Source organism: Catharus ustulatus, chromosome 4 (assembly GCF_009819885.2).
Source record: "Catharus ustulatus isolate bCatUst1 chromosome 4, bCatUst1.pri.v2, whole genome shotgun sequence".
Taxonomy (NCBI): domain Eukaryota; kingdom Metazoa; phylum Chordata; class Aves; order Passeriformes; family Turdidae; genus Catharus; species Catharus ustulatus.
In genome coordinates this window covers 65,960,301-65,982,568 of record NC_046224.1, presented here as the reverse complement: position 1 = coordinate 65,982,568, position 22,268 = coordinate 65,960,301, and the positions used below count along the sequence as shown (strand labels likewise).

General features: G+C 40.9%; 1 protein-coding gene across 1 annotated transcript in view; it reads left to right on the top strand.

Moving 5' to 3' along the window:
- Positions 1-22,268, top strand: part of LOC116995409 (alpha-N-acetylneuraminide alpha-2,8-sialyltransferase-like) — a 99,935-nt gene that overhangs the window by 5,682 nt on the left and 71,985 nt on the right. The window lies entirely within an intron of this gene.

Below are 22,268 nucleotides of genomic sequence, written 5' to 3'. Positions count from 1 at the left end.
CCCCTGTGCACATCACTATTCATTCTGGATTGTGTTAACACAGAACTAGAATTCCAGGTCATTTCTCCAGCTGGGTATGACAGATGCTGTTGCCGAGTCAGCAAGGTTTTCCTTAGTTTGAATGGCTTTGTTTTCCCTTATCTTTTTATGTCAGCACTGCAAATTACATGAGTGTTGGGGTCCTCATTGGGCTATTTCAAGGCAAATCTGAGATTAAACTTTGCATTGCTCAGGTTGACTTCAGATAAGAGTTTGACCCTTCTTAAACAGCTTCATCAGATACAGAACTATTCCTGCTTTCACTAGATGCATATGAAGGATGGAGTTAGGAGTAGACCTGGGAGATGCTGCATTAGGTTAGTTCTGCCTCTATGGACTGAGAAGCCTGACCCAAAACTAATGGATATGCCCACAAGTTGATCTAAATCCAATTCACTTTTCTGTCCTGAGTAGGTGTTGCCATTGCCTGGCTGTGTTTTTATTAACATTTTACCTGATTTTGTTGTTGTTGCTGCAGTATTTGCTTCATTGGTGATAAATGGAGTATTTGTAACTTGTGGTTTCCAGCTGAGATGAGAAATTTTGGTGAAGAGGTATAATTTTGAAAAGCAGGTTAAAGGTGAGAGGAAAGAAATGTTCTTACTGCATGTCAGTATTTGGAGGCCGTGATGAAGAAAGCAAGCTGTAGAGAGGCTTGGCTCCATATCTTCAAGTTGGATACTTGAATGACATGAAAACAAAGAGAAATAGTTACCTGAGTTAACTCAGTGTCTTTGCAGATGAGAGCTGTATGGCAAGATAGGAATTGATTTAAATTCCTGAGTTCCTCTCTTCCTTCCTTGACGCTAAGTAGCATTTTCTTACAGACTTTGATTAGCAATCCTACTGAAACAGACTGTTGAGATCCCTGGTGTCTTGGAAAGTGTTGGATTGCTGCTTCCCTTTGGACTTGTAAAAGCCCCAGTATATATGGGAGGATGTAGCCAGCTCCCTGAGATTCTTTTCCTGTTAGCAGGGAGCAGCCAAAGGCCCACGGCCAGAGGCACTGGGAAGCAGGAGGAACAGAGACTTTGCTGGAATTTAAGTTACCCAGCTGGGGCCCCAAAAGTCTTTTATGTACGTACCCAGACACTGCTGAATGTGTGTATTTTCCCATTTATGTTTTCCTTTTCTTTGCTGTATAGTGGATGGAATGGGCACTGAATCATCCATACAATGTAGCAATGAGTGGTTTATTCCTCTAGTTGTAATTTTCATCTTCAGAGCAACCAAGAGTGTTGTTCCCATTTGACATATGTTCAATGACATATATGAAAATTCCTATTTTTGAGGCTAGTTCCTAGTATCTAAATGCATGGAAAATGAATTGTCTTTCACCCTTTAGAATTTGTCTTTCCCCAGTGTGATGAACCGCACTGAAATGAGGAAGCTGTTTGGACTGCAGTCTTCTGTTGTTCCAGTTTTCTGAGCACCAAAAAATACTTAAATTTTAAATCCCTGGATATACATTAATCTTTTTCTGTATGCTGCATGGGGTTCTCTAAATGCAAGGAAATTTCTCCTAATGCTAAATCATTTTAATGTAGCTGCATACAGTTGAATTCAGACTGAAACACATTAATCCAAGCTAAGTAGTGTTTGTAAACCTCAGTGTAGATTCAGGTTCTGTCACGTCACAATTTTTGCATACACAAGATCAGAGATTCTTCTCCCAGGTCTTGGAATTTAATCTGATTAGATAAACAGCAGATGGGGTGGGACAAGGTGCTGGCAAGTTCCTGGACCCTAGCAAAGCATTTTTTTTCCTGTAAAGTATTTGCTACAGAAGCTCTGAGCTTCATGAAGAAGCTGTGCCTGTTGCCTTGACCTTAGTGGTATTTGAAATCTTTAACAAAGTGAATTATATTGTGGAGAACTAAATCCTGGCTTTCACTGGGATTTTGGAGGTCACTTTCCCACTGCCCCATTTAGGATAAAGGTGAAGGTTGTGAAATTAGATTGTTATAAAATATTTTATGGCTAGCAGAATGGTGTGGGGCTTTTGTTGTTATTGCATTAAATCAACACACTTTTATTTTGATTTCTGTTCCATTTACTGAGAAATGCCCTCCTTAATTTCTTGGTTTAGAGATACTCTTTTCAAATGGAGATGTGGCTACAGCGAGGCTTTTAAAGCTGCTGGGATTTATCTCTTTTGTGATTGCTGAGAGCATCCTGAACATTTCCTGAACAACCATTGTGTTTATATTACTTCCTTCTTTTTTCTCCTCCACCTCTTCTTCAGCCTATTCCCATCTTCAGCTGCTTGAGAACCTCCTCAGCTTCAAGGGGAGCCCCAGACTATAGGAGTGGCTCCTTTTATAATTATCCAATTAACATTCACAGCTGTGATAAAAAGAACTGTGAAATTATTTACTTCTTTATCTCCTTCCTTATGTGAACTAACAGTACCCTTCTCCAGAGTCATGCAACTCCCACTGATGATCGGGGCATCTGCTTTGCATCCTTGATGTTCCAGTTGTTGGCTCTCATGCTTTCCAGGTAAATTGCAGACTTTGCCCTCATGTATTAGAAAGATAAAGGCTCTACTTATCAGATTGCCTCTGCTCTGAAGAAGCACCAGAAGCTTTAAATTAAAAGTTGCTGTAGAGCTATCCTTTATTTTAAATGGTGCTGGGAAAACAGATCATCAGTTATTTTCCTTGATTTCTTGTGGGAAAAACTTGCTCTGCATATTTCTAGAATGCCAGGAATGGCTGTTGCTGTAATTGAGAAATAATAGCTTTGTATTTCCTGTCAGAGATGGAAGACAAACAAAACATGTTTTTTTTTCCCAGTGAAATGATTTTTGTATTTTCCTGTGTGGTACATCTTGGCCAAATGTCAGTTCTGGGATTCCATTTCGTCTGTCACAGTGTTTGGAGGTTCCCTTGTTCTGCTGATGCTGTTGGTCCTGTGGTGTGGTGTTACCCCAGGGCAGGTTGATGAGGGATCTACTGCTGTAGGTAGTGCTTAGAAATGCCAAAAGAGTTGAGGAAACCAGTCCAAAAAGCTGGAAATGTGCAGTGAACAGCTGATGCTGAACCCAAAGCTCTCTGATTGATGCCTGCATTTCTCAGTGAGTCAGTAAGATTCAGGCCTAATGGCAAATGGGATGAAGACTATGAAGTTACTCATCTGGGCTTCAGTCCTCCCACTGGATTTTGGTTACCCATGTACTTCTATACAGCAAAGGAAGCAGAGTTATAAACGGAATTATGGAAACCATGTACATGACAGGTTTATCTCTTGTAACTGAACTTCAGGTCTAGGTCATCCCTGGCATTGGTTGAGAATTCTGTCAGTAGCTGCCACTGTCCAGAAATTACTGCAGCACCAGAAGCTTGGAGAGAGACATTCTGTGCTCTGAAGGATTTTCCTGTCAAGAAAGCGTGTAGTGAGATCCTGGCTATGCAGATTAGGAATTTTGATTAATGGGATGACTTTTCCATCTTTTAGCGCAGTTTTTAATGTGAAAGAATACCTGGGCAAGTGACAGGCTGTGGGAATGTTCCCTGGAGGAGTGATCCAATACTTGTGTTGAAGGTTTGGTGGGTACCAGCTCTTCCTGCTGCTAGAACCTGGGGTACCAGCTTACTCCTTGTGAAGTGTGCAGTGCATTTGTTTTAGTTGTTATCATCTTTATGTGATTTCCATTGAAACATTTATCTATTTCAAAGAGAATAGAAGAGCTCTTTATTCCATTTGGAGCATTCACTAGGGATATGAATCCCTGTTCCTGAGTAGTAACTCACAGTTACTTACAGTATAAAGAATGATTTTCAGCTACTAGTGAAATTCAGATTCTCTCCTGCTTCATCTGTGAGATAGATGGGATAGAAAGGAGATGCAAAATTTGTGAGGCAGGAGCAGAGGAATGCTGTTGGATCAGATGAGAATGGGAATGATGAAGTGAGCACTCTGTCTACAGCTTGCTTAAAGATTGATTTGAAAAATAAATTTGAGATAAATGCATGCTGTATTTAATTTTTATGCACTTTTAGACCTCTGTAATTTTTGTGATATAATTAAGAAATGGGTTGAGAAACTTTGGTCTGTCTACTTAAGTCTGTAAAGCAGATAGCTCACTTGTAAGTTCTCAGAAAGTTTATACAGCTAACAGTGTTCCTCAGTTACGTGGAGAGGAGTTAAAGATTTATCACTGTGATGGTCTTAACTTAATGAGGAGGACACTTCTTGCCAAGGAGCAGGAGTCTTTGTTTTCAGTTTTCAGGCTCTGAAGCTCTGAGGCTCAGCAGCCAGGGGATATCCCCCTGCAAAATTCCACCTGACTTGGTGATGTTTACTCCTCTCTCAGAGGAAAGCAGAAGAGGATGCTGACCTACATATTTTGAGGCTAGGGGCACTTAATATGACTTGGAGAATGCCCACCCTTCTAATAGCTGTGCCAGCTCCTGCAGTCAAGTGAATTTGTGAGAGTCTTGATTTTATGGGATAGCTATGAAAGAGTGTTTCAGTCCTCATAACTACAGGGAAGTGCTTGTAAATGTGAATACTGACTTGGCCCCCAAAAGGCAAGTAAAAATCCAGTGTGGGGGGGTGTAATTGAGATGCCTAGTTTCTGTGCTTCATCATCATTTTGGGGCCTGACTCACAGTTTTTAAGTGCTAGAGATTGCTATAGTGAGAATTACATATCAGCCTATAATTAGATGTATTTTTAAATTAAGGAAACTGCAACAGTGAAAGGAATAGGAGAAACAAAACCAATCCAGGCATTCCTTCATAGGTCATATTATTGAACATTTTGTCTTGGCAACCAGCAAACATCTAGCACAAGCACACTTGCTGAGCCTTATGGACAAATGCTGAACATCTACAGGTTAATGCAGGCCAAGCAGGATGAAGCAGTAAAAATGCACACGAGATATTTATTCTTTCTATCCTGTTTAAGCCATTGCCTTTAACTATATCCAGAAGGGAATGGCAGTGTGCTGTTCAAACTTCCTGATCCACAAATGGTAAGAACAACAAAGAAGTTAGCCTATCAACAGAGAAATAATTCTGATAGATGTGTTTAGATAACAGAACAAGTGGAAAACACCTATTTAGTGTAGATCAGTAAATGCTAATGGGTCCAACATCTGAGAACATGTTTATTTTTGCCTTGGGTCTTTGATGCTTTCTCTCATTCAAAAAACCAGAACAAACTGGTTTGTGGTTTGCTTGTCTAATAGGCCATTGCTACTGAAGGTTGAAGAGAGTTGAGTTTGCTGTTTTTGCCCACTTAACCTGCGGGAAAATGTTGAGGTGGTTTTACAAATTTAGTACAAGATCTGTTTTCTCATCTGCTACAGATGAGCAGAGCATCAGATCTGCATCATGGAGAAAAGCACAGTTCCCTCTGCTGGTGTGAAGGGAAATGGGCTGCTGGGGTTCCAGCTGGAGTGTGGGCTCTCCTCTCTGTGGCATAACCAGGAGAACATGTGCAGTGTGCTGTCACTTGAAATGAGGGATCAACCTAGATGAATATGAGCTTGCTCAGTGCTTTTAGAGCTTAATCAGCCCTTTCCCAAAGAATTTTTAGCTTAATCATTTGGTTTCGCGTAGTGTCTCATGTGGCTCTGCAGTCTGTCTGGTGACACTCTTATTCCTTTCCATTCAAGATCAATAATTTGTTTTGCCTTAGAGAAATTAAAAAGAGATCCCAAAGTCCTGAGAAGTAAGCTATTTCCACTCATAAATTACTGCCAGTGTAGAGGTATTTCTCAAAAACCTGGATAACTGCTCAGAACGGATTGACTTTAAACAAGTTTAAGGAAGAAATGGCCAGGCATCGTAATTTCATCACCTTTTTGGGTCTAAAGTGAATGGGCTGAATGTATTGCAGAGAAAGATCTCCCAAAACACACTGGACAAGTGATTGAGCACATAAAACATGATTTTAAAAGTATTTTAAACCAACTTTCAGGCAATATTCCTGTCTTTAGATGATTTGTTGCCGGACTAAGTAGGTTGAATGATTTATTTAGTGAATTTTTACTTTTATCCTCATACTGCGTAGATATCTTGGATAAATTTCTTGAAGGTTGTTTAGGATTTTTGCTTGCTCTTTTTAGCAGTCGCTTTTAAATGTTGATACTGTAAAAGACCATAAACCTTCAGAAAGTTAATTCACAGTGAAAACTACTCTGGGTCCTCTGGGCTTATGCTTTCCCTGAGCAAGCTGATGCACCTCCTCTGAAAAAAGGAGTGGGGAGGCACCCTTGGGATTTCTTCCCTCCTTTCTCTGGTCCTGCCCTTGCATCCCTCCCTGCCTGGAGGTGATGGCTGTGCCTGCTGTCCCTTGGGAATTTACAGGTGACATCATAGGCATGCCAGCTCCAGAATAACTTGTGCCCTGGTGTTTTGGAAAAGGATTGCCTTAATGCTTTGGATGATTTCCAGAACTACCTCAGCTGTCACCAGCTACTCTTCCCACTTTAGGGTAGTATCTTCTATAAATAGTGGTGCAAATTAGGCTGTGGTTGTGTCCCAGATCCCTCCACTTCTTTTGTCCCTGGTGATAGGACTGTGGAGTGAGAGGTAGCAGGTGTTGGGGCAGGGGGCACAGCTCTGACAGCATTTGGTCTTGTCCTGGTTGCTGGCTGCTCTCAGGAGCAGGGTGCCTTCCTTCATATATTCATATTCTTACATAAAAACTAAGTTGGAAAACTCTCTTGGGAAAAGCGTCAGAACCCTCTTGCCAGCTGAAAGAAAAGGATTGTGGAATGGAGTGCTCCAGAAGGAAAGAAAATGCTCTTGGAGGGCAGGTGGGAAGGTGGTGAGATGGAGAAGCCTTGGGAGGGTGGGAGGGAGGTGGAAGATTGCTGGGGCTTAACACAATAGAGACAAAGAGTTTGTAGCAGCAGGGGCACTGAAGAAGAAGAAATATAAAAAGCAGAGAATAAAATAAAGAAACACTCATGTGAAGCAGAATAGCAGAGAAAGACCATGGTTAGGAAATTTGAGAACAAGTATGTGGCTAAATCAGAAAAGCAATCAATTAAGGGTAAAATATTCAGTGAAGTGGACAGTTTAAGGGCCGCTCAGTTGGTTAAGCAAGATAACCCAAGGAAGTAACAATTAATTAAAACAGTGTGAGGTAAAATCTAATTTCAGTGAAGAAGCTCAAGTACCGGATGGAAGCAGATCACTTGAGTAAATTGAGGGTCCAGTTTCAATGGCCTGAGGTATAAGAGAGGCTATGAAACCATAATAGGAGAGGGCATTTTCATGCTACAAGATAGGAGAATCATTTTGCTCTAGAGATGACTGTTGAAGTAGTGAGATTTGGAAGTGGAGTGATGAAATATGTGGAGCACAGCCCACTCACTGCAGCTATCTCTGGTACCTGTCCTACTTAAGAGCTGTGGTAGGGAAAATGTCCATATGGTTAGCAAAAAGACAGGAAAACAACATTTGTTGCTCTATTTTTTTTCATTTTCTGATTGTATTTTGCCAAATAGACAGTCCACAGGCGGGACACCTAGTGAACTTTATGTTTGCTGAGGGTTAGATTGCCCTTTGGGGCACCAGCAGCTCAGGCTGAGGGATCATGAATTGCAGCAGGCTTTGACTTCTCATATCTCAAACTAGGGTTTGTTACTATGGTTTTTGGGGTGAGACTCTAAAACAAAGGCATGCTTTGTGCTGTCTGGATGCCATCCATAGCATTTCTGATGAGATGACTGCTTACTCTATGTTTAGTAGGATCATACACATTGTTGGCATTAAATGGATGCATCCATAATGTGTATTTAGAAAGAACTCCAAGTTTCACTGTTTTGGGGATATTTAGCTACTTCAAAACTCCACATGTACTTAGCCAGTTTTGGTTCCAAGCTTTGGAGTAGCTCTGGGAAGGTGAGGGATTTGTGAGGGCAGACATGGAGCTTCTATGCTTCTGGGTGTCAAAATGCCAACATCTTCTCCAGAGTGATCTTTCTGTGTGGGAGGCAGGGTGCAAAGCAGTGAAATTCTGGGTCTTGGGTGTTGTCTCTCTTCTGCAGGATTTTCATCATGTAGCTTCTGCCCCAAATATGCCTACTTCCCAGTGGTTGTAGGAATCCTGTGGGGATCTCCAGGAGATTTGTGAGAGGTGTGCGCAAAAATCAACTGATAATGGGCTTTTATTGCAGAACCACAGAAAAGTCTTTATCAGGACTAATTGCTGCATCAGGTCCTATTAGTTTAGTTTCCTATCTCTGCTCAAGGCCTGGCACCAAATGCTGCAGAGAAAGTCATGCAATAAATGTAGTAGTAGTCTGATCTCCCAAATAAATCAATGTCTCAGGGTCTTAGCATTTTGAGACTTAATTTAGCCTTTGGTAACTTAGTTTAATACCTCATTCCAAATTACTGTTGTTACTTACAACAATCTTTCATGTTCTTAGTGCTTACATAAACAGTCAATTCCATCTTAACCTTCATCATGTTTAATTAAGGAAGTGCAGGTGTTCTTGGAATGGTTAGTTGTTAAACATATTTGTCTTGCTCTTAGATTGCTGTTTAATCAATTTAAAAAAATGTGTTTCCTCCTTGGCTCATACACCCTTTTTGTACTAATTTGCTTTTTTATCTGGTTGATTTTTAGATTGTGACATTGCACTAGAAGACAAAATGTCACCATGCTGTTAAAAACTAAATAGCTCATCTTCAACCCTGTAGTAAACAGTTTAATTCTTGTGGAAACTGAATTATTGCCCTCTAAAATTGTTCAGTTGTTGCTTCTGAACTGATACTTTTTATTTTCCTAAATAATTCACTGCTTAAGTTTCTTGAAATGAGTAGCATAGACCAACTGGCCATGATTCAGTAGAACTATGTAACTTGTCATGCATTCTTGAGCCTCAAGATGAATTTTCAAGATGAATTTGAGACCTAAAAAGGTGGCAGTCAGACTGCCCAGCCGATGGATGCTCTCAAATCAGCTCTATCAGGCCTGGAAGCCGAGGCTCAAAGAAAAAAGTATGTTGGGTTAACTTTTGTGTAGTATACATCCTGTGGGTATGAACGTGGGAGTCTTCTCGTGTAGGTCAAGATAATGACATTTATTTTCCTGATAGGGCGCATTTTTTATTTCTACTGAGTAGCAGCAAGGAAAACCACAGGTTCAGTTAGTTCGTTGTGGAGTAAGTGCAGTGCTGCCCCAAGAAGGGGTCAGAAAGAGAAAATGCCCTGGGTGCTTGGGGCCAGGGACTGTGGGATTCTTGTTTCCAACATGTAGTCTCCACAATGTTCCCAAAGGATTAGGAGTTCAGGATCAATCAATAAATTAGAGAATCTGCCACCTTCCTTCCTCACTCTCCTCAGGATCCTGAATGCATTGTTTCGTGGGCCAGAGGTTTTATTGATTATATATCCCCAATCAGGGCTTTCTTGTTAGTGAATAGCAGATCCAACTGTAAGCTGATCCATCAGTATCTCTATCAAAAATTACCCTGACACACTCCAGAAATCTCCCAGGTTGCTTGCATGTGTTGCCCTTCCTATGGGTGTCAGGGAGATAGATACAAGTCTCTTAATGGATCCAGAGTTTGTGATCCAGGGATTTCCTTGACTCTTTTAAAGGAGGTTTCTATTCTCAGCACTATGGCTCATTCTTTGGGAACTGAGGACGTTGATTCCTGGCTAAAAGTAAACTCAGGTCAGATACATGAGCCTGAGAGACTACATGTCTGTGAGTTTTATGTCTTGTCTTGTTTGAAAGAGCTGGTTTATGAGTTCCTCCCTCAGATCTTTTCAGAACCCAGCTCAAGTATTTTTAATATTTAGATTTCTTTGGATTATGGGTAGTCTGTGAAAACTGGAGCATAGCAGCTAATTAAACTTAGAAATCTGACAGTACTTCAACCCAAAATAGTTTCCCTTGATATGTGTGGCTGTATATGTCAAACTCTTCAGGCTTGGCTTTTATTTAGGATTTCATAGTGTTGCAGTATATATAACTCTTGCAGGGTTTCAAAGTGGTGTGTTTTGCTTTGTTGTAGTATGCTAGGCAGCTCCCAAAACAGCAACAGCTCTCCTGTTTACTACCTTTACTATAATGGACCTTGTAACGGAGTTCTCTCAGAATAAAGGAGTCTATAAAGGATGGGAAGCTCAGCCAGAAAGAGGAGGGGAAACTAAAACTCCAGACTTGATTGTGCCAGGAACATTTCCTGTAGCTGTTCTGCAGCACTTGGAAGCCCAGGGTTTCCCAGACCCACCCACCCACCCATGGCTGTGCAGGGGAGATGGGATTGTAAAGCTGGGAGCAGGTCTGACATATGGCAGAGGCAGGAGACGTGGATGGAAAAAAAATCGTCTTGGCAAGATGGGTAGGAGCCATAGCATGTAATAATCTCTGTGGTTTGTGTTTGACAGGTTTTTAGGGCTTCTAATCTCACATGGAGTGTCAGCTTGTTAAAGGCCACCAGATCGAGCAGAGGGAGAAGTTGTTTAAATTGCATTTTCTGCCAGGACTTCAGGCCTATAAGAGCTTAGTACATAAATCACGTTTATCCCTTTGGAAGCTGTTTGATTGCTCTGGGTAATGGAGTTTGTGCATTCCTGGTTTATTCTCAGCAGCACAGAGCATAACACAGCAAACTGCTTAGATTAGGATAGACTCAAACATGCTTCCTGTCTTGTGCTCACCTCTTTTTCACTGCCAGCTCTCTGTTTTCCACTTCTGCTTCTTCTGTGCCTGCTCAGGAAATCTCCCCACCCCAGAAAGACTAAACATTGTGACGTGTTGCAAAACTCCCTGTTTGTAGGGAGTGCTGCCAAATATAATTTCCTAAATGATAATGGCAAAACAGCGTGCAATGGGATGAAAGTTGTAAATATGTGTGATGGCCTTGGTGGCAGGAGCTGTTTGAGTTATATAATCTATAAGGACTGTTTCAGAGCCCTGACAAGCTGTAGTGGTGCCTGTGAACTTCTGAAAGCTTTGGAAGTGAGTTTTGGAAACTGTTTTCAGCGCCATGTGAATATTTGTAGCGAAAGCCAGATTTATTGATTACACTGGAAAATTCTTTCTTGTGGGTTGGGGGAAGTTCTGCCAGCTCTTTCCAGGGTCTGGAATAGCTCAGATGACGAGCCTCTGCATGTCCCTTGGAAGCAGCTGTTAAATAATAGAAATGCAGATTACATGTTTAGATGAAGCAAGAAGTGCTTAGATTCCCTCTGCTTAAGTCTGACCCAGGGAATTCCCAGTGTTTTGTACACCCTGCAATCCAAGTGGATGTTTGTGGTGAGCAATGGATTAGTGTTGTGACTCTGTCCAGAGAGACTTGGCTTGGGTTAGGTTGCCAGTGAAGGAGAGGAGTGACTGAGAAAGGAGATGATGTGGGAGGAAATTCAGGAAATATCTCCTAGGCTGTTCCCCACCTCCTGTTAGAGACTCCTGAGGTTTCTTTGCCATAGTGAGCGTTAGGCAGAGAGGGCAGCTTTGAGAATGTTTTAAGTAATCACAAGAGGTGTTTTACAGAGTTGTTAGTAAGTTGGCAGCATTGTTGAGACCAAATGGCAAAATACTACTTCTGCATCAGCATTTTGTCCTTCCTAGTGCAGTGCTAGCAGTGTTTATTGCTGAGATATGTTTAGAAAGACAAAAAAAAAAATCACTTTCCTGAGTGATTTTGCTCCTGAAAAATGGAGCTTTGACCATCTCAAATCAATTGGTACAGTTGTTACAACTGATCACCACAACAGTCACTTGGCCACTGGGAATGGAAGTAAGAGAGTAGCAAAAAGAAATTCTGAGATTCAGCATTTGCTTCTGCTTTTGTTTCATCATAACAGAGTCCCTGATGATCATCAATAAACTTGATTTTTGAGTTTCACTGGGCCTACAGGAGATAAAGGTGTGAAGACAAACAGGGTATATGGCCTCTTGTTCTTGGGACTGCTGTCTGAAGCAGATTTGTGAGAGCATCTCATTTGATCTTCCCTGTAAGAACAGACTCATTTCAACCCAGAGCTGGTGTGATCTTATTTCAGTAAGTCTATAAAGAGGCAAAATAATTACACTATGATGGAGCTCAATATGAGTGCAAGATGACTACCATTTAACTTTTTTTCTGTAGCTTCACCAAAAGAGACTTAAAAAGACTAGGAATTGGAATTTCTAACAAAAAGAGGTTCCAATACGGATATGTCTTTCCTTTATTTTAATCTTAGTGCCTTTAGCAAAGTATTTGCATCAGTAAAGCTGATTTTATAGCACCTAGCATTTGGGCAAGGTTTAAAACACATTAGCAACATTTCAAAAATTAAGCTTTTGCCTGCAAATAGAGGAATTGCAAGTTCAAGGTGTGTTTCAGATAAATGGCTCTGTTTAAATCTGTGATAATTTTACCATTCTTGTTTATCTGTTAGAAGCCATCTATCAGCACACAGAAGGACCACTGAACTCAGTTCAAAAATATTTCTGGATCCTCAGCCAACTGATGGTCAGCTGTTTACAGTAGTGATGGTGGCGGCTGCAGCAGCTAGGCTTGTAAGTGAAGTCCACTGTCAGTGCTCGGTGATGCAGTAAATCCTGGCTTTCATCCAAAATCAGACTCTTACAGCTTAACTGCTGTGTAATTCTGGGTGTACAGAAGCAACAAAGAGCACACAGTTTTGTCAGTGTCCATTTTAAGGAAGTTAAAGCAAGGCATTATTTGGCATTTATGGTGTATTTTTTTTCCCCTTTTCAGTCTGCTGGAAATGTGATGTAACTGGAATCTCCAATCATAATCCACTCACTTTAAGAAATTTCTCTCACTGGCACATTTCATCCAAATTAAATGGAATAATAGAAGGCTCACAGGTAGTGAGCTCCTACCACTTTAATGAAAAACTGGAGAAAAGAGAGCGGTCAAGCCCAAGGTTTCCTATTTTGTTTGGCTTCCTATTTGGCTAATCAGCTCATCCTGCTGGCTGGCAGGCATCAGATGGATGCTTCCCAACCAGGCAAAACTCATTCTACCTCCTAAGCAATTGATGGTTAGGAGATGTGGGAGGCAGTTTCTGAGAAATGAGAGGAGCAAGTTTCTCTTCTAAATGGGGTTTCCCTTCAGTCTATTACTTCAGATTTATTCATCCACCTTTGATGGGTTAAAACTTTTATCCAGATGTGCACTTTCATATGCCTTGATAATAAAACAAAGATATTGTTTTTTCATGCCTTTTCCTGTGATACTTTTACATATTCTTGCCTCTGTCACGTGTATAGGCCATGGCTGCTGGGTCACCTACAGTTTTTGCACTAAAAACCACTTTGAGTGACAAGTGCAAGAGTATTTCTTTCCTCTTTATTTCTGTTGTTTCAACTCTTAGGAAATCTGTGTAATGAAGGAATTTTTTTTTCTTTCTGTTTAGTTCTCCTTCTATCAAGAGGCATGAGTGAATTGATCAGATTAGTGGAAAGCACTCTATGGACTATTTTGGATAGGGATACTTTTGCAAGGAGCCTTACAGGGCTTTTATCTGGGTTGAAGAAGCAGGTGGAGAAGTCACTGAGGTGTGATAATTGACTGCTTAGATCCAGGTGGGATCAACACTTTAGATAGTGCAAGCTTAAATGTACGATTGAAGCTGCTCAATTACAGTAATTTCACGAGTATAAGGCGCACTTCCGGGTGTTGGCAAGTTTCCGAACTTTGTCCATATATAAGGCACACGGAACTATAAGGCACACTTCCGGGTTTCAATCAAAATGTTAGTTAAAGGGGTGCACCTTATAGTTGTGAAATTAGTGTAATTTGTAGTGAATCGCCTTCTCCTGGAAGAAAACAACCACCCTGTGCCCTTGTTGAGGCCAAATATTTCTCTGTGTGTGTGTGGTGGCACAAAGCAGGCAACAATTTCACTGGAAGATAGGAGGGAAGTGGTGAGAATAACTATTGCCTCCTGCAGCAGCAGCAGCTCAGGTAGTGTAACTTCATGTCTCAGTTGATGGTTCTGCTGTTTTGCAAGACAGCCATTCATTAATTTCACCTCATGTCTGTGAAAACTGCTCTCTTCCTGCCAGGTTCATAAGATTTAAAAGAAAAAAAAAAATGATAGCACATATAGCAATTAATCTCCTCCCCTGCCCCGCTCCCCTTTGCCTCTGAATTCTCTGTGACAGTATCACCTGTCAGTACAGCTGTTCCAGTTCATCTTCCTGACACTGTGAGGGATGAGAGCAGAGATGAAAACCCATCAGACGGGGCTGCTGGCAAACAGGATCCTTCCAAGGGGTGCTGAAGACGAGCAGAAGAGTTGCAGTCCCTTTCTCACAGCTCTGCTGCAGAAGCCTCCATTGACTTCCTAGGATCTGGAGCAGCAGACCTAGCTTCATGGATTGGAATAAAGCTATCAAATGTACATGTTCCTTTATGGTCATTAGAGAGGAGGTAGGTGTTAAGTCTGAGATGATGCCCACCCTAAAATGTGTGTGCTCTCCATGAGGAAGGCTTGAAGTGATCTCAGTTTGCATTTCAAGCACTGTAAATGAGATGAACCCAGTGTCTTCTCTGACACTGTTGTATTTAGGGAATGGTGGTGGTGGCAGCATTACCAAAGCAAAGGCTGGATTTCAGCATTGTGTGAGGTTTCTGTCTGCCACCCAGAAACCATCATTTGGGCTTATGTTCAGGTTCCTCACTTCTCCAGGCAATGTGGCTGTTCTCAGGTGGGATTTCAAGTCACTGCTGCTGTCTCTCCTGGATGTGGTTGGGAAAATAGAGATGACTCAGAGACATCCTGCATTCTGGTAGATTTTACCGCATGAATAATTTGGATATCTTTGCTACTGCTAGTCAGTTTGTGGTGGTTTCCTTATAATACAGCCCTTTTATACATCTGATATGAGAGTTTTAGAAAAATTTCATCTGACCAAGTTCTAGAATTCATGCTCTATAATTCATACCTTATAATTTGTATTTCAAAGCTTGCAAGCAGGGTTTGAGTATAGGAATTTGAGACAAGTTTGCATGAATCAAAATGTGTTTCTCTGAAAGGGAGTGAACAATTCTGTGTTACAGTAGCTTTTCAGATGAAAACAGCTTCATATTTAAGTAAAAAAATTGGCAGGAGGAAAAATAGACTAAAAGCTTGTCAGGTGATCTGGTAGACTTGTATTCACTCAGTTACAGAATCATGGAATGGCTTGGATTGGAGCAAATCTTAAAGATCATCTCATTCTACTTCCCTGTCATGGGCAGGGGTACCTTCCACTGCCCCCGGTTGCTCAGAGCCCCATCCAACCTGGCCTTGGACACTGCCAGGGATGGGGTAGCCACAGCTTCTCTGGGCAACTGTGTCAGGGCCTCACCACCCTCACAGGGAACAATTTCTTCCTGATATCCAATCTAAACCCGTCAATTTGAAGCCATTCCCCCTTGTCCTCTCACTCCAGGCCCTTGGAAATAGTCTATCTTCATCATCCCCATCTCTCTTCAGGCACTAGACGGCCATAATTAGGTTATCCCAAAACTTCTCTTCTCCAGGCTGAAAAGTCCCAATTCTCTCACCTTTATATCCTAGTTTCTTCTAGTTCACAAATATTGTTCAATCAAAACAATAGTTCCTGGCAAATTTTAGCCTCATCTGTACTTCTCCCATCTAAATGTGACTAAATGTACAATCAAAATCAAACCCCACATTTTCTCTGACACTTTGAATGTGTCTGGAAGAGAAATGTATTAGTTGTATAAGAAAAAAAAGTTAAAATCAGTCAGAGATTAGGATGACTGACAGCTCAGATTTTGCCTTCTAGAATGCAGCAGGGTTTGTTTGATCAAGGCCAAGGCAGCAAGGATAGGGTAATCTTGTCATCCCACAGGATGAAAAAGCAGTTTTATATTTCTTTTGCAATCCGAGAAACAGAACTGGGAACTACTGCGTAGGTGGTACCAGATCAGTGATTTTAAAATAGATAACGAAAACCCAAATATTCTCTGGATAAATCAAAGTAGGTAATGAAAACCAGATTCTCGGGTTAAATAAAATACTTTGCTTCCCTTCTGAGGACCTAAAAAAAACCTGAAATAAAATTCTAAGAAGATACTGATGAAGCAGAAAAGGTGCAAGTTCTTGATTTTATAGTTTCCTCCTCAACTATTAATTTGGCAATTTGTAGCAAATTATAATTAATTTATAGTTTAATTTCTTACTTTAAAAAGTCATAGCAGCTGTGTTGCTGAGCTAACGAAGACGGTTTTCATAAATTGTTCTTATTCTGTGGTCTGTGCAATGCAATCTCTTTTCTTCTGTGCAGGATGCTGTGCCAGGCATGATTTACTGTCTGTGAGCTTTTTATTGTCCTGGTAACTTCCTTCTCTTGGGGAAGTTGGGGAAATATCGCATGATCCTTGTGAAGTCCAGACACCAGAAATTGCTGCAGGTGGCATTGAAATAGACTGAAAGTTTCACAACGAGAAACAATATAATAAAAAACGTGAGGAGGAAAATGGTCATGACTTTGGTCTTCATAAAATCTTACCATAATGCAGAGACCTCAGCTGCAGAGTAAATCAGATTATCTCTGTCCTGCTCTGTGGTATCCACTCTCATCATATTTCTTTTTCATTGCATTTAGACCTATTCTTCAAGCTTGGGTAACTGGGTATTTTCAGAAGGGAACCTGCGTACAGCAGCATTTTCTGGATTTAGATATTGTATTTGGCAAAGGTCTTAATTTTAGCTAGAGCTTCAACTATGACTGTTGTCCCAAAATTCCAATTTGGTATGCTTTTGTGGATATCAAGAGCATTGGCACTGGTCATTCTTTTATTCATTTGGTACTTGTCCAGGTGATCTTTCTTAGGAGGGAGGTTTTAAGATCATATTCCCAATTTTGCTGAGGATAATTTTCAATTTAACCTTGATTTTGGTGGTATGCCTGGAGTCGTAAAGTGCTTTAAATACCATGAACACCTCAAAGTCTCAGTGAATTCTTCAAGCTAATCTCCAGTTACAAGTATTAGATTGAGCTTTTTAGGAGAAGAGAATTTTGGGAAAGAAAAATTCAATGTGTGTGACCAAACCAAACAATGTTTTCACGTAATATTCAGAAGTCAAATGCCAACTGCAGATCCAAGCTCACCAACAGTAGTAGAACCAGTGATTTTACCGTTTTGAAATAGCTTTGTAGCATTCTGTAGGCCCATAAAATTCTGAGAGTGCCAGCTTGGAGCAAAAAATGACCACAAGTAGAACCATTATGTAGTGTTTGAGAGGACTGTCTTACAGCTGCAGGCATTGGCTGCTGCCTACTGTGGGAGATGGGATATGAACCTAGATTTTTTCTGTTCTTGGATGGCATGGGATACTTGAGTAATGAGAAGTCAGTTTGTCCCTGTAGTTAGCAGGAGGTAGCTACCCTAGGCTTTATTTAGAATGAAATATTTAGGGGTGGATCTTGAAAAAGAGACAATAGTCACAGGAATTATGGAAAGAGTAAAAAGCTTGGTCCATAGCAAGAAATTCAGGAAACTCCAACCTTTTTGCTCTTCTCAGGGGAGGTTGAAATTTCAGCAGCCTCCTTTAAGGATCTCCTAAAGGAGGGATGAAAGCTACAGTAATTTCATGATTATAAACCGCACCATTTTGACTAAAATTTAGGTCTGAACCCGAAGTGCGGCTTATAATCAGGTGTGGCTTATATATGGACAAAGAACAAAAAGTTGCTGTTTTAGTTTTGAGGACAGGTGTCTGCTGAGAAAGGCAGGAACTTCTCTTTGAAATGGAGAAGGTAAACCCCCTCCCTCCAAATTATTATGATTTTGAAATCAAGGGGCTTTCAGGCAAAGATATGGGAATTAAGAATAACAGTTCTTTTCTAGGGAAATTAAAATAGAAATACAGTACTACAAAGAAACAAACTCCAAACCCTGACAAAGTCAGAGTACAACCTGACACCCTGTCAGGCAGGGTGTTGGCAGCAGTCCCATTAAATGGTGGCTGCATCCTCCTGCAGTGACAGATGTGATTCAGTTGGAGCAGTGCTCCTGTACAAGGTGCAGTTTCCCTCCGGAGGTCCAGTGGTGATGTGGAGAAATCCGGTTTTCCTCTGGAGTCCAGTGGAGAAAGGGGCTCCCTCAGTGTCCCAAAACCTCTGTTTTTATCTTGGTAAGAAATGTTGGGCTCTTCCCTCTGGCTGGAGCAACTCCCAATGGGATGCAGTAATTTTATCAGTCCCACAGTGGGACTCAATGGCCATGAGCAGAAAATGACTGGCTGGAGGAAGGATGGGTTATGAAAAGATAAAGAACAATGCCCTGCCTGGTTTCAATGGATGGCCCATTAGCAGAATATCTGCCGTTGAGATAAGGATCACTGCCCCCACCCTCAACAGATGGTGATAGAAGAGATACCTTTTATCACACTCTGTATTGTAACGTGTGGCTTATAATCAGGTGCAGCTTATAATCGTGAAATTACTGTAATTTAAAAATCGGCCAACAACCTGAAGTGCCAAAAAATCAGACTCTGAAGAGGGTTACTAAAGACAATATATTAAGCAGTGATTTTGGTTTTTCCCCTGCCACCAAAACTTCTTGCAAAAACATATGGATGCGTTATTGTTATGGAAACATTACACGAAAGACATAATGAGGAGAATTTCATTATTAGATTTTGAGACTGTATGAGGTGGTCAAGCCAGATGTGTTTCAGAGACACTATTGATATTAATCCCTGAAGTTTTTCCAGAAAGGGATGTGCATGCCGGGAAATAGGTGCTGGTTTAGTTAAGACTCCACAAGGCTCTTTATAGCTCTTCCTGCCTCTGCTGGGGGAATGTAGATGGAAGCAATTAATAAATTGCAGTGAAATGGATCTGTGCAAATCTCCCCAAGTGACCACCTGTGCTCTGGATTCCAGCAGCTCCACAAAACCCTGGTTGTGAATGAAGGCCTAATGGTTTTGTCTTGACACCAACTGAAACTCCAAAGCCAGATACAGCACATTTTTCCCAGCCTTCAGATTCATTCGATCCCAAAGCACAACAGGGGAAGCTGAGGCGAATGGGAGCTGCCATGTAAAGGAAAGGTTTGTGTCAGGCTGTGCTGTCAGATCCTGGCTCCGTTTTGCAGTCATTAGATTAAGGTTAGTGTGATGCCACCTAAATCCAGGCAGCTGAGCAGAGTCTGACTAAAGCAATTCACTTCATAAATTATTTTTATCTCAAACTTGGATGTGAGCCTCAGTCATTATTTTAATGCTCCATTAAAGTCATACTGTAATGAAATAATAAGTCTCATGTTAACATTTCTGCCCAACGATTGAATAAGTGGCCTTGTTCAGTGAGGGGACTGTTGGCATTTGCTGGGACCTGCAGGAGCAGCATCAAGCTGTAGTCTTTTCTGTCCTTTCCCTATCCATGTGCTCTGGATCACCCTTGTTTTTTGAACACTTACAGGCATCACTTTCCCTGTAGAAACTTTGTGAAGATGCCTTCCTCTTGCTGCTATTTGACAAATGGCTCTCCATGAATCTGATCTTTTTCACATCAGTGCAGTATACCTGGCTTGTATGGATTTAAAAGAAAAAAGCTGAGAGGAAGAATTTTGCTTCCCCTGCCTTGATGGTGGTGCTGGTGGTGCTTACATTGTCCATGAAGGACAGCATCCCAAGGCAGCTAGAGAAACTGGGCTGTACTGGGGCGGCAGGACCCACCCCCCCACTTACAGAGAAAAGACTGCTAAAGAACTGTGATGTCCTGGCTGAAAGCCCGTGCTGTAGAATTGTCCACTTTTTCTTTTAGGTGTTAAATTGGCTGCATTTGGGATGCTCAAAATAGCTTATGTGTCATTATTGACTGGCACTTGAGTCAAACCAGGGTGCAGTTAAGTATTTCTACAAATTGAAATCAGACTGCAAAGTGTGTTAACTTAAGGTGAAGAATAAGTAGTTTTGGAGTTTCATAAAAGTTTTGTGGATGAATTCAGCTTACGACCTCGGTGCTGAGGCTGCCTTTTGCTTAATGATCTGCCTGGTGCACAATTACAACTGAAATCTGAGGGGTTTTAAGTGAGATTCTCCAAGGAACATTTCTCCTGCCTCTCACAAATAGGGATTTGTCCCCTAAGTGCTCTTAGATCTGAGGGTCTTTTCAGTCCCAATATTAAGTCCTTTCACATACAGATTGTCTCTGGAGAGAAGTTTGAATCAAAAGCATATTGTTTATGTCCTGCAAGTGAAGGAATGCTTGCAGTGAACTGAGATTCCTGGCTAAAAGCTGCTGCAGTTCTGCAAATTCTGTTGCAACTTCTACGCTTCTATGTACATTTGAATCAAACTCGGCAAACAGTTCAGTCCCCCTGAACCTGCAAAATGTCCTACTATAGGTTTGTATTTGAATTCATTCTGCTTTTAAATGAAGATTTTCCTGTGAAATTTTATTGCTTGGTAACTTTGGGATTTGTAGCAGAAAGAGGGACTTTTAGTAATTATTCTTTTCTGACAGAGATCACACACAAGTGCACAAGATTTTTGTGATCATACACACAGCTTCATACTTGAACGAGTGGCCTCCCTACTTGTGGCCCTTCCAGGAGACCCCTGCTGCTTTTTGTAATAGTTTTATTAATGAAGGATTCAGTGGGAACTGAAAGAAGTTTTAGGAGATAGGAAGGAGTAGGGATATATATCTCATCTAATGAATAGGGCAGGAGTTGTATGAAGAGCTGTTCCTTAGCTCTTCATTCTGCCCAGGCTAAGAAAAGACTCATTTGTATAAAACACTCCCTATATAATTTTCCTCTATGATATTTGGGGTTTCTTTATGCTTTTTGCTCAGACCAGACTTCCAGAGGAGGTGTGAATTGCAGAATTTCTCTGGAAAATTTTAATTTTGTTCTACAGTTTTTTAACAAATGACTCCAACTGATCTTGGATGAACTTAACGTTTTTTGAAAGAGTTGCTGTGGGAATAGAAAAATATGTGGAATTATTTTCTTTCCACTTGAGAGAGAAATAATTTTCCAAAATCTGCAAACTGGTTTGCGGACAGCCAGAAAAATCTCCACTGTCAAATATTGTATTTGGAGCAGTATTCCATGCCTTTTTACACTGTTTCACAAAGGTTATTCAATGAGAGATTTCAAATTTCCTGTAATCTGTTTTTCACAATTCTGTGATGAAGGCTTTATTTGGGCATCAGCAGGAGGGTGATGTGAAGCCTTTCCTTGATGGTTGTAGATAAAGTAATTGGTGTTCTTGGAATGGAAATGGCTGCTCTGGCCGACATATTGCTGTGTCCTGCTCAGAGGGAGATAAACCAGCTCTGCAACAGCCTGTTCCAGAATTACAGACCTGCCAAGGTGGGAAGGGGCCTCAGATGATCACCTATTCCAATATTTTGTGGGGGACATGAGAACATGCAGTAGCTTGTCCTGTTGTGTCTTGAAGATCTCCAACCTTGTAGACTCGACCACATTCTAAGGGAAGCTGTTGCTGGGAGCTTACTGCTGCTTCAGTTGAGGTGTGTCTGAAAAATAATACACATTTGCAGAGAGTTATGAATTTACGGCAAAATCAGTTCTTGATAGGAAAAATAACATGTTTTTTCAAATATCAATTTTTAGAAATGAAAAGTATCAGTAAAATTAAAAAAAATACTGCAATTCAAATTTCTTTGAGTAGCTTTATGGTTATGAATGCAACCTCTTCTTTTGTAGAGGAGAACAGCTATAGCAGCATTTTAGTAGTCATGAATAATTGATGATTTTCAGCTTACAACTACTATGCAGCCTCTGGAAATGGTTCCACTCTCTTTGGGATTACCTTTCAAATATATGAGGAATGTATATGATAATACAATATTATACTGTAATGGTGGAATTCTGCAACGTGTGTTTTACATAGATCTGTGTTACCCTTCCTAGTGTTGTGTAGGCTTTGGGAAGATAGGATATTCTGGACCTTTAGAGCTTTTCATCATTCTGTGTTTTAGGATATTAATTGCTGAGTTTTATGTGATACAGAATTTTCAGGATGACCTTCAACCACCTCACCAACTCTCCAATTTCTACTCAGGCTGAGTAGTATTTTTGGGAAACGAAGGAGTAAGAGGATATGGAGTTTCAGCAGGGACACTAACAAGTCTAGTCACTCTTTCTATATATATCCATCATACTGGGATGACTCAAGCTGCCCTTCAGTTACAAAGTAGGCTCTAATGCTGCTAGGAATGTAGCACAAGGACATTCAGTAACTGAAGAGAGGTGCCAAAATTTCCATACGTAAGCATGTAACTGTGGGATTTTA